Source organism: Dermochelys coriacea, chromosome 5 (genome assembly GCF_009764565.3).
Source record: "Dermochelys coriacea isolate rDerCor1 chromosome 5, rDerCor1.pri.v4, whole genome shotgun sequence".
NCBI lineage: Eukaryota > Metazoa > Chordata > Testudines > Dermochelyidae > Dermochelys > Dermochelys coriacea.
The window spans coordinates 23,791,900-23,804,896 of record NC_050072.1 but is presented as its reverse complement, the minus strand read 5'-3'; the positions used below and the strand labels follow the sequence as shown (position 1 = coordinate 23,804,896).

The 12,997-nt window shown below is 42.0% G+C and overlaps 1 pseudogene; it reads left to right on the top strand.

Moving 5' to 3' along the window:
* The first annotated feature begins 5,278 nt into the window (after positions 1-5,278).
* Positions 5,279-5,654, top strand: LOC119855936 (annotated as a pseudogene).
* Positions 5,655-12,997: the final 7,343 nt, after the last annotated feature.

Here is a 12,997-nt window from a genome sequence, read left to right as displayed (position 1 = left end):
ATGGTGACAAGCAAGGTATGCTATTTCCAGCAGTTAACAAGAACATCTGAGGAACAGTGGGGGAGGGGGGGAAGTTTCTTTGTGTAATGACTCATCCATTCCCAGTCTCTATTCAAGCCTAAGTTAATTGTATCCAGTTTGCAAATTAATTCCAATTCAGCAGTCTCTCGTTGGAGTCTGTTTTTGAAGCTTTTTTGTTGAAGGATAGCCACTCTTAGGTCTGTAATCGAGTGACCAGAGAGATTGAAGTGTTCTCCAACTGGTTTCTGAAAGTTATAATTCTTGACGTCTGATTTGTGTCCATTTACTCTTTTACATAGACTGTCCAGTTTGACCAATGTACATGGCACAGGGGCATTGCTGGCACATGATGGCATATATCACATTGGTAGATGTGCAGGTGAACGAGCCTCTTATAGTGTGGCTGATGTGATTAGGCCCTATGATGGTGTCCCCTGAATAGATATGTGGACAGAGTTGGCAACAGGCTTTGTTGCAAGGATAGGTTCCTGGGTTAGTGGTTCTGTTGTGTGGTGTGTGGTTGCTGGTGAGTATTTGCTTCAGGTTGGGGGGCTGTCTGTAAGCAAGGACTGGCCTGTCTCCCAAGATCTGTGAGAGTGATGGGTCGTCCTTCAGGATAGGTTGTAGATCCTTGATGATGCGTTGGAGAGGTTTTAGTTGGGGGCTGAAGGTGATGGCTAGTGGCGTTCTGTTTTTTTTGTTGGGCCTGTCCTGTAGTAGGTGACTTCCGGTACTCTTCTGGCTCTGTCAATCTGTTTCTTCACTTTAGCAGGTGGGTATTGTAGTCATAAGAATGCATGATAGAGATCTTGTAGGTGTTTGTCTCTGTCTGAGGGGTTGGAGCAAATGCGGTTATATCGTAGCGCTTGGCTGTAGACAATGGATCGAGTGGTATGATCTGGATGAAAGCTAGAGGCATGTAGGTAGGAATAGCGGTCAGTAGGTTTCCGATATAGGGTGGTGTTTATGTGACCATCGCTTATTAGCACCGTAGTGTCCAGAAGTGGATTTCTTGTGTGGACTGGTCCAGGCTGAGGTTGATGGTGGGATGGAAATTGTTGAAATCATGGTGGAATTCCTCAAGAGCTGCTTTTCCATGGGTCCAGATGATGAAGATGTCATCAATGTAGCGCAAGTAGAGTAGGGGCATTAGGGGACGAGAGCTGAGGAAGCGTTGTTCTAAGTCAGCCATAAAAATGTTGGCATACTTTGGGGCCATGCGGGTACCCATCGCAGTGCCGCTGATTTGAAGGTATACATTGTCCCCAAATGTGAAATAGTTATGGGTGAGGACAAAGTTCAGCCACCAGGTTAGCCGTGACATTATCAGAGATACTGTTCCTGATGGCTTGTAGTCCATCCTTGTGTGGAATGTTGGTGTAGAGGGCTTCTACATCCATAGGGGCCAGGATGGTGTTTTTAGGAAGATCACCAATGGATTGTAGTTTCCTCAGGAAGTCAGTGGTGTCTCGAAGATAGCTGGGAGTGCTGGTGATGTAGGGCCTGAGGAGGGAGTCTACATAGCCAGACAATCCTGCTGTCAGGGTGCCAATGCCTGGGATGATGGGGCCTCCAGGTTTATGGATCTTGGGTAGCAGATAGAATACCCCAGGTCGGGGTACTAGGGGTGTGTCTGTGCCGATTTGTTCTTGTGCTCTTTCAGGGAGTTTCTTGAGCAAATGCTGTAGTTTTCTTTTGGTAACTCTCAGTGGGATCAGAGGGTAATGGCTTATAGAAAGTGGTGTTGGAGAGCTGCCTAGAAGCCTCTTGTTCATATTCCGACCTATTCATGATGACGACAGCACCTCCTTTGTCAGCCTTTTTGATTATGATGTCAGAGTTGTTTCTGAGGCTGTGGATGGCATTGTGTTCTGCACAGCTGAGGTTATGGGGCAAGTGATGCTGCTTTTCCACAATTTCAGCCCGTGCATGTCGGTCAAAACATGTAGGGATAAAGTGAGACAGGCTAAAAGTCAAGTAGAGTGGGACCTTGCAAAGGGAATTAAAACCAATAGTAAAAGCTTCTATAGCCATATAAAGAAAACAACGAAGAAGTGGGACCACTAAACACTGAGGATGGAGTGGAGGTTAAGGATAATCTAGGCATGGCCCAATATCTAAACAAATACTTTGCCTCAGTCTTTAATAAGACTAAAGAGGATCTTGGGGATAATGGAAGCATGACAAATGGGAAGGAGGATATAGAGGTAGATATTACCATATCGGAGGTAGAAGCAAAACTGAAACAGCTTAATGGGACTAAATCGGGGGGCCCAGATAATCTTCATCCAAGAATATTCAAGGAATTGGCACCTGAAATTGCAAGCCCATTAGCAAGAATTTTTAATGAATCTGTAAACTCAGGAATAGTACCGAATGATTGGAGAATTGCTAATATAGTTCCTATTTTTAAGAAAGGGGAAAAAATGTGATCTGGGTAACTACAGGCCAGTTAGTTTGACATCTGTAGTATGCAAGGTCCTGGAAAATATTTTGAAGGAGAAATTAGTTAAGGACATTGAAGTCAATGGTAAATGGGACAAAATACAACATGGTTTTACAAAAGGTAGATCGTGCCAAACCAACCTAATCTCCTTTTTTGAAAAGGTAACAGATTTTTTAGATAAAGGAAATGCAGTGGATCTAATTTACCTAGATTTCAGTAAGGCATTTGATACCATGCCACATAGGGAATAATTAGTTAAATTGGAAAAGATGGGGATCAATATGAACATCAAAAGGTGGATAAGGAATTGGTTAAAGGGGAGACTGCAACGGGTCCTACTGAAAGGCGAACTGTCAGGTTGGAGGGAGGTTACCAGTGGAGTTCCTCAGGGATCGGTTTTGGGACCAATCTTATTTAATCTTTATATTACTGACCTTGGCACAAAAAGTGGGAGTGTGCTAATAAAGTTTGCAGATGATACAAAGCTGGGAGGTATTGCCAATTCGGAGAAGGATCGGGATATTATACAGGAGGATCTGGATGACCTTGTAAACTGGAGTAATAGTAATAGGATGAAATTTAATAGTGAGAAGTGTAAGGTTATGCATTTAGGGACCAATGTGGACACAAGAACAAATGGATCTAAACTGGCCACCAGGAAGTTTAGACTTGAAATTAGACAAAGGTTTCTAACCATCAGAGGAGTGACTTTTGGAATAGCCTTCCAAGGGAAGCAGTGGGGGCAAAAGATCTATCTGGCTTTAAGATTAAACTCTAAGTTTATGGAGGAGATGATATGATGGGATAACATGATTTTGGTAATTAATCTTTAAATATTCAGGGTAAATAGCCTTAATCCCCTGAGATGGGATATTAGATGAGGTTACCCAGGAAAGAATTTTCTATAGTATCTGGCTGGTGAATCTTGCCCATATGCTCAGCATTTAGCTGATCACCATATTTGGGGTTGGGAAGGAATTTTCCTCCAGGGCAGATTGGAAGAAGCCCTGGAGGTTTTTCACTTTCCTCTGTAGCGTGGGGCATGGGTCACTTGCTGGAGGATTCTCTGCTCCTTGAAGTTTTTAAACTACAATTTGAAGACTTCAATAGTTCAGACATAGGTGAGAGGCTTTTCACAGGAGTGGGTGGGTGAGATTCTGTGGTCTGCGTTGTGCAGGAGGTCAGACTAGATCATAATGGTCCCTTCTGACCTTAGTATCTAGCAATCTGTTGGAGCTGCAGGAAAGCCAACAAGAGCACAGCCCCCCGCTGCATCCACTGTATAACCACTTACCCTCCTCCCCTATGTTCCATAGCCTCCTCCCCCAGACGCCCAAGAACATGGCAGGGGGAGGCTCCAGGCACCCAGCCACTCCACTCCAGAGGATGGCCCAAGCAACAGAAGGCTGTCATTCAAAGAGTTTGATTTTTAGTGTGGCTACAATAAGCAATGTGGCCTTGTCCTTCCCTCTTCCCCCACCCCACCTGGGCTACCTTGTCCGTTTTCTCCTTTTCTTTTAATTAATAAAGAATGAATGCATGGCTTCAAAACAATAGTTATTTAATTTTGAAATGGGGAGGTGGTTGGCTTACAAGGAATTAAAATCAACAACGGGGGCGGGTTTGCATCAAGAAGAAACACACAACTGTCACATCGAAGCCCGGCCAGTCATGAAACTGGTTTTCAAAGCCTCTCTGATGCGCAACGCACTTTGCTGTGCTCTTCTAATTGCCCTGGTGTCCACCACCATTCTGCACTTGCTCAGCCTATAGCTGAACTGCTCTTTACTACTGCCCAGGCTTCATGAGCCATGGGAGCAAGGGGTAGGCTGGATTATGTGACCATGCAGTGCTGTGGGTTGGAAGAGCAGCCTGAGGCAGAAGCCTCCAGCTCGCAGGAGAGCAGAGTTGCAGTGGAAGCGGTGGAGCTGTACACCATGCCCTGGAGGTAGTTAGGAGCTGGGCAGCAAAGACTGTCCCAGAACCCCCGCCAAGCTACATGTCAGATGAGGACGGCTACCAGTCCTACTGCATCGTCTGATGCAGCAGCGGTGACGGTGAGCTGAGTGGGCTCCATGCTTACCATGGTATGGAGTCTGCACGGGTAACCCAGGAAAAAAGGCACAAAATGATTGTCGTCTGTTGCTTTCACAGAGAGAGGGGTGACTGACAACATCTACCCAAAACCACTCATGACAATGTTTTTGCCCCCTCAGGCATTGGGAGCTTAACCCAGAATTCCAATGGGCAGCGGAGACTGCAGGATAGCTACCCACAGTGCACTGCTCCATAAGTCGATGCTAGCCACAGTAGGGAGGATGCACTCCACCGACTTAATGCGCTTAGTATGGACATACGCAATTGACTGTATAAAATCGAATTCTAAAAATTGACTTCTATAAAATCGACCTAATTTCGCAGTGTAGACATACCCTGAGATTCTAATGTGTAAGACTTTTTGAAAAATAGCAGTTTGCACATGCTTAGAGATTTGCTAGACCTTGGCAACTGAATTCCCCAAAAGAGTCTGTCCAAACTGGACATGCTCCAACCTGGGACTGATCAAGACTTTCCCTGCAATTGCAGCTCTGGGCTGCTCCAGGCCAGTGCTGGGCTGGGCACTGGAATTGAGAGCAAGGAGCTTATGTGTTCTCAGTGACCCCCTGCCAGTGCCCAGGCAGCATGGAGGAGGAAGCTGACTGATTCAAATACAGAGGGGAAACAGCCAGGCCTAGAAGGGAGAAGTAGACTGGGACAAGGAGCTGGGGAGTGGGGGGTTTGCTGGTTTCTGTTCTGTCACTAGTGATCTAGATGCCTGAGCTGGCAAAATCTGCTCCTCTGCCCAAGTAGGGCTCCAAGAAAGTGGTGACCAACACCCAGAAGAAAGGGGATAAGAAGCGCCACAAGACCAGGAAGGAGAGTTACTCCATTTATGTCTACAAGGTGCTGAAGCAGGTTCACCCCGACACTGGCTTCTCCTCTAAGGCCATGGGCATCATGAATTCTTTCATCAAATGACATCTTCAAGCACATTGCTGGGGAGGCGTCCCACCTGGCACATTATAACAAGCGCTCCACCATCACCTCCTGGGAGGTCCACCGTGCACCTGCTGCTGCCCGGGGGCTGGCTAAACACACCGTGTCTGAGGGCACCAAGGCTGCAACCAAGTGCACCAGCTTCAAGTAACCGCTGTGTGTGTCCCCCAAAAGACTTCAACTATGACCCCAAAGGCTCTTTTAAGAATGGGGGAGAGAGAAACTGATGCTGGCAGTTAAGATAGAGACTGGGATTGGCTGAGCCGAGATTAGGACTTGGAACTAATGGCGGGGGAAGAAAGCAGAGTGGTGGGGAGACAGATCTGATGAGGGGGCAGGGTGGAGAACTGACATGGAGTGAGCAAAAGACAGGGACAACAAGCTGGAAGGGAGATGCAGATTGGATGAGGAGCTGAGAAAAGGGAAGCTGGAACTAGCTGAACAAGGAAATTAGGTGAAACCTTAATTCTGGCAATTCCTAACTTTTGAATGCTTGACTTTGCAATCTTACCATTCTTTTAATACCATTTATTTATTTATTTATATATATATAAAGTATTCATCAGTAAAATGTGAAAGAGGTCAATAAAGAACCCTGGATTTTCTCTTTTGAGCATATCTGCTGCTTTTGCGACAGTGCAACTCATCCTGTCTCAGCATTTGACTATGCTTTTCATGTTCACTCACGTTTTCAATCAATGATTTTAGCAGAAAATAATACACAATGTATTGAACAAAAAAGGCTAGAACAGTGGCCTAAATCTGTTCCTACTGACATCTGACATAATCAGCTGCTCCCATTGACTCCAACAAGGGAAGACCAAGTTATTTAATTCAATTGCATTTACAGTGTGTTGTTTTCATCATCCAGGCTGGTTGCTGCTCTATTAGAATGGCCATCATTCCTTTAAGTACTTGGTCCAATTGCCAGAACTGGAAGCCAAGAGGAGAATAATCTTTGTCATGAATAGTGGGGATAATTGTTGCAAAGCACAGACAAATTTTTGCTTTGCTACAGGGGGTGGGGCTTTGGCTTTAGCCCCAGGCCCCAGCAAGTCTAAGCCAGCTCTGGAGACCCCATTAAAAGGGGGTCAGATCCACTTTGGGGTCCTGACCCACAGTTTGAGAACCCCTGATTTAGAGACTGGTTTTCTATGTTTTTGACGAATGCAAAATCGAGGAAACAAACTGGTTTTAATGGAGTTCCAAATCAGGCACATACAGCTTAGTCTCAGTCTTCAAATCATCTGTAGGGTGTTGCTCACTATTTTCTCAGGCCAACAGAAACAGAATAGAGAGCTCTACAAATAAATTTCACGATCATGTTAATAGACTAGTCTCTGTACTTTGCTTTAGCAGAATTTTTACAGCCTCCATTAAAACGAATTTATTTCCTCCATTTTGCATTTGTCAAAAACATAGAAAACCAGTCTCTAAATCAGGGGTTCTCAAACTAGGGGTCAGGACCCCAAAGTGGGTCGTGGCCCCTTTTAATGGGGTCGCCAGAACTGGCTTAGATTTGCTAAGGCCTGGGTCTAAAGCCAAAGCCTGAGCCCCACCGCCTGGGACTGAAGCCCAAGCCCTGGGCAGCAGCGCTCAGGTTACAGGCCTCCTGACTGGGGCTGAAGCCTTTGGGCTTCAGCTTTTCCCCCCTTGGGGCTTTGGCTTTAGGCCCCCTCCTCCCCGGGGTAGCAGGGCTTGGGTTTGCCTCAGGCTTCCCCGCTCCTGGGGTCATGTAGTAATATTTGTTGTCAGAAGGGGGTCATGGTGCAGTTAAGTTTGAGAACCCCCTGCTCTAAATAATCCTAGACACTAATTGAAACAAACAAAGCTGAAGTAAACTAATCCATTTCAGAAGGTGAAGTTCTCAGTGCTGGAACAATTTGTATAGTGGGGGTGCTAAAAGCTATTGAATAAAACTGTAACCCCTCTATCTAATGGAAACCACTTCAAAACAGGGTGGGCTGCTACACACCCAGCACCACATAAAACAGCCAAACAAAACAAACAGGTGGAATTCCTCCCCCCCCCCTTTTTTTTTTTTTTTAAAGACAGCTTTAAAGTTCTCGTGTTGATGCTCCTTTCCAAGTCTTCCTGAGTCCAACATTCCTTTAGGACTTGACTGATTAGATAAGCTCCCCTCTCTCACTTGGAAGCATCTGGGTCAGATTTTCAAAGAGCTCAACACCCAAAAGCTCCCATTTAGGAAATAAATAACTAGCCAGGTTTTTAAAACAGCTCAGCACCCATCTGCCTTTTGAAAATCTGGTCACTTCATTTACATGCCCAAATGAGAGGCGGGATCTTTTGAAAACCAGGTACTCTCTTCCCAAAGTTACTGGAGTGGAGCATGGACATCATTACTCTGACCAGTCAACAACCTCTGGCCCTTTTCAATCTTTCCCTATATGTGAATGGATGTCAGGTTCTACAGCCCATGCCACGTTGCCAGAGTTGTATAGCTATCTCTATCCCAATACAGTAAGATCAGAGGAAGCACCTTAGAGTATGTCTACACTGCAAAGAAAAACCCACAGCACCAAGTCTTAGAGCCCAGGCTGTGGGGCTAAAAGCAGCAGTGTAGATGTTCCCACCCAGGCTGGAACCAGGGCTATAAGACTCAGCAAGGGGGACAGTCTTGGAGCCTGGGCTCCAGCCCAAGTAGGAACGTCTACACTGCTAGTTTTAGCCCTGCAGCCCGAGTATCACAAGCCTGAGCCAATTCACCCAGGCTCTGAGACTAGGTGCTGTGGGTTTTTCTTTGTGGTGTAGACATATCCTGAGTTTGAGCCTCACTCGTATAAGAGGGAGGAGGTAACTGGCAGGAATTTCTCAGTGAGGCTCTTCAGCTTTGGAACTTGCTTCCCAACCCAGTTTAAAATAGTCCTAGTTTATTGATCTTAAAGGACCCTTTCCTGAGGTGTGAGGAATTGGAAGAGTTCTGGTGGAATATCAAAGTCATGAAATGTGTTTTCAAGATGCTGTATTATGAGATTTCTTAATTATTAGATGAAGTGACTTTCATATATTCTATATGTTCAATCATGTTTTTTAAATGTGTCAAGAAATATCTAGCACAAATTTCTTTTCTTATTTAGATTTGGATACTCTTTCCATTGAAAAGGAGTACTTGTGGCACCTTAGAGACTAACAAGTTTATTTGAGCATAAGCTTTCGTGAGCTACAGCTCACTTCATCGGATGCTGTAGCTCATGAAAGCTTATGCTCAAATAAATTTGTTAGTCTCTAAGGTGCCACAAGTACTCCTTTTCTTTTTTGCAAATACAGACTAACATGGCTGCTACTCTGAAACAAATCTAAATACACAGAGATGCAGACCTATGTCTGCAGAATTATTAAACCAGAGTAAATAAATTTAAAATAAATTTATAAATATAAATTAAAATAAATAAAATATATAAATATATATAAATAAAAATAAAATAAATAAATAAAATCAAAAATAAATTTTTAAAATAAAAATATATAAAGATTTTGACTGGCTAATTAGGCTCAAGGTTATGTATTGTTGTTACTGGAAGTAACAAAGGCAAACCCTAGGAAAGTGATAAGTTTTGGAGACTAACCCAGAGTGTGTATGCTACGTTGGGAATGGGGTGGGGCTCTGCCTGTTCACACACTGTTTTTCCAAACTCAGACTACACTTTTTAAAACTCAACATATTAAACAAATTGATAACCACTCAAACAAATCTATATAGTTTACATTAGAACAGACAACCAGTTGACAATTTTATCCATATGCGCCCCTGATCTTCAACCCCAAGTAACGGTTGTCACGCTGCCTGGAGAGGTTCATGACTGTGATAGTCTTCCCTGAGGCTGGCAGTCAAAAAGCAGGGGAAACACCCCAAACTGGTGGTATGTTCTATAATTAGATTTCACCAACCCACTAACAAGTGTGTACTCCTAAATCACTGTAATAGTCTTACCCTGGAGTCACAGACAGTCCCTTGGGCACTCCAGTCTATCTTGCCACTACACAAGCGATAAATAATCACTTACTCCAAAAAGATCACAGAACATTCAGGTTGCTTTCAGTCCCAAGAGTCCAATCACTTCACTGTACCTTATATCTCATACCAAAGACCATGCCCGTAGTATCCCATAGTAAACTAACTAAGGATTTATTAATTAGGAAAAGAAATGAGAGTAATTTACAGGCTGAAGCAGGCAGCATCTAAGCACAAATGAGTCAATCCATGGTTATAAAAGGTGACAGAGATATAGTAATCTGTCCACTGAATGTCTTTTAGAGCTAACCCAGGTTGACCCTGAGGATCTCTGCTTTTTGTTTCTACGCTCCAGCCCTGTGAGAGATCTAACAGCAAAGAAAAATTCAGTTTCTCCTTGTCTGGGATTTTTATCCCCTCCATTCCAGAGTCCAAACTGATAGGATGAATTCACGTGTAGGTCTCTCCTTCCTACAGGGAATTAGGAATGCAATCAACAAAGTCTTTGTCCTTTGATGATACACAATACATCATTTGCCTTCAATGGGCATTTTATGTGCCAGACAAGCGCTTTACCTTAATCAATGCTTTTTTTTTTTTCCTGTTTGGCGAGTTCACAATTACAGAGGTTTACAATGCAAACACTCAATGTAACTTTACACTGTGAGCTATAGATGTTATAAGTAAGATAAATATGTGCAGCATCCTAGCAGCATTTTATAAAGTCTGAACTTTACTAAAAAATACTAAACATCCTTATCAACTTAACATCTAATATCTATTTTGATAAAACTAACTCACAGGTAAGCAAGACTGGTTTCCAACTACACATTTATAAGTTTTCAGTGAGGCCTGGAGCCTTGGCACCTGGTCTGCTAGCATCACAATGGTATCCCCAGAAAATATCCTGCCACTTCTTTTTTATCACATTAAATTCTTTAACACCAGTATGAGATCATTTTGGCATCTGTCTACATTCCAGGTTTAGCAGAAAACCAGACCGACTGTGAATTATGAAATCCTAACTGATTGGCTTGCCTAGCTCTGACTTTTTCTCTTCAGATAGCAGGGGCAGAGGGGGTTCAATCTCCTCTTGTCTGTTATATTAAAGACCAAATTTAAATTATGTTTACTTTTCGAGTGTGACGGCAGTGGAGAGGTGGAGAATTGTATGTAATGACACTAGCTTTATATTTGCAAATTCCAGAAAAAGCAAAAGACAGTATTTTATTATTTAGTAGACTTGGCAAGTACCTGAGTAAATATCTGGAATGTGTTCATACATGCATGCTCCAAATTTCCAGCAACTAGTTCCGGTCTTCAGGAACGGAAGTTTTGCTGGTGGCATCTGACTCAGATAATGAAAATGAACATGCAGGCAGCATTATCTCCTGCAAATGTAAACAAACTTGTTTGTCTGAGTGATTGGCTGAACAAGAAGTAGGACTGAATGGACTTGTAGACTCTAAAATCTTACATTGTTTAATTTTTGAATGCAGAGGTTTTTTTTACATAATTCTACATTTTTAATTTCAAACTTTCATGATAAAGAGATTGAACTACATTACTTGTATTAGCTGAATTGAAAAATACAATTTCTTTTGTTTTTTTACAGTGTAAATACTTGTAATAAAAATAAATTCTGTACACTTTGTATTCTGTGTTGTAATTGACATCAATATTTTTGAATATGTAGAAAACATCAAAAATATTTAAATAAATGGTATTCAATTATTGTTTAACAGTGCGATTAATCGCACGATTAATCTTTTTAATCGCACAATTAATCATGATTTTTTTAAATCGCTTGACAGCCCTACTTTTCTCATTCATGATGCTATTTGGGACAGAAACTGTTCTATATGCTGACATAACTTTGCCCCCAATCCAAGAATTTTTCTGAAATAATTCCCTGGTAATGAACAAAGCTATATTAAAAACTGTTCAAGAGTTAGGTTTCATATATATGTTTGGGTTTAGTATAATCAGATCTAGAGCTTTCTGAAGTTTTAAGTAACACTGTACATTGGAAGAACATACATTGTGAAATCTAGGCATCACAGCCATGATTTCATCCCACAATTAATTTTGTTCCTGAGAATGCCTAATTCCAGTCTTCTGCTGGTGAAAGAGACAAGCTTTCAAGCTTACCCAGAGCTCTTCTTCAGTTCTGGGTAAGCTCAAAAGCTTGTCTCTTTCACCAACAGCAGTTCAATAAAAGATATTGCATCATCCCCCTCGTCTCTAATATCCTGGGACCAACACTGCTACGACAACACTACAAATAATAATTTCAGACTTCAGTACTTTTCTAATAATATTACAGCTGGGTGAAGATTTTTTTTATGAAACATTTTCCCCCCATGGAAATATGCAAATTTAAGTCCAATAACATTTTTCTTGAATTCATATTGAATTGGCCAAATTGTTTCAGTTAAAAGAAGAAAAAAAAACTTTAAAAAAAAATCTAAAAAATGTTTGTTTTGACATTTAAAAATCAAACTGACTTTAGGTGTCAAATTTTACTTCAATTTTATTATAAAATGTTAACAAGCCTTGAAAACAGCATGGTTTGCTTGATTCAAATTCCCCCCTCCCCCCCAATTGCTGCAAATGAGGGATAGCTCAGTGGTTTGAGCATTGACCTGCTAAACCCAGGGTAGTTAGTTCAATCCTTGAGGGGACCATTTAGGGTTCTGGGCCAAAAATTGGGGATTGGCCCTGCTTTGAGTAGGAGGTTGGACTAGATGACCTCCTGAGGCCCCTTCCAACCGTGGTATTCCGTAACAGAAACAAAGAACTCCTTGAAAAGTGCTGAAAATAAAAGTAGAAGTGAAATGAGAGCGCTTATGGGGAGTATACTGCATGGCACATTCTAATATTCAAAGCAGCACTAACTGCATTACATGTGCACTAAGCAAATGTGACATCTTCAGGGGTTTGGTTTGGTTTTTTGTTTTTGTTTTTTTTTTTTTTTGCTGTGACGTAGCTTTTCTTAGGAGAAGACAAGACTTCACTATCCTGCGGAACAAAGTAAATTAGAAAAAACATGAAAGAGTCTCTCTCTGTTTTCCCACATTTGCCATCTGACAGTGTTTTTCAAATATATGGGAACATGAAACAGTAAATGTCAAGTGTCAGACTTTTCATATATTTATTCTGGAGCCAAATCCCAGCACTTTCAAATACCATGTGCAAATTTAGGTCCCAGATTTAAAGAATTTGACTGTTTCATTTTTTAAAATACGTAGTGCAAAGACCTATGTGACTTTAAATGCGTCTTTTCAACACCTAACCACATAAAATTTTATCAAGTAAAATTAGAATGTTACTGTGATCTTAAAAAAAGACATCTAAAATATATTCTATTATACTGTAACATTACTACTAATTTGGTTTATATTTCTCATGAACCTAATACAGACACTTGTTTCCACTTAGAAATACTACTTTTTACAAAATCAAGCTGTACCCTTCTATGTGCCTGAGGGTGTTTAGCAGATGAAACAGGTGGATTATAT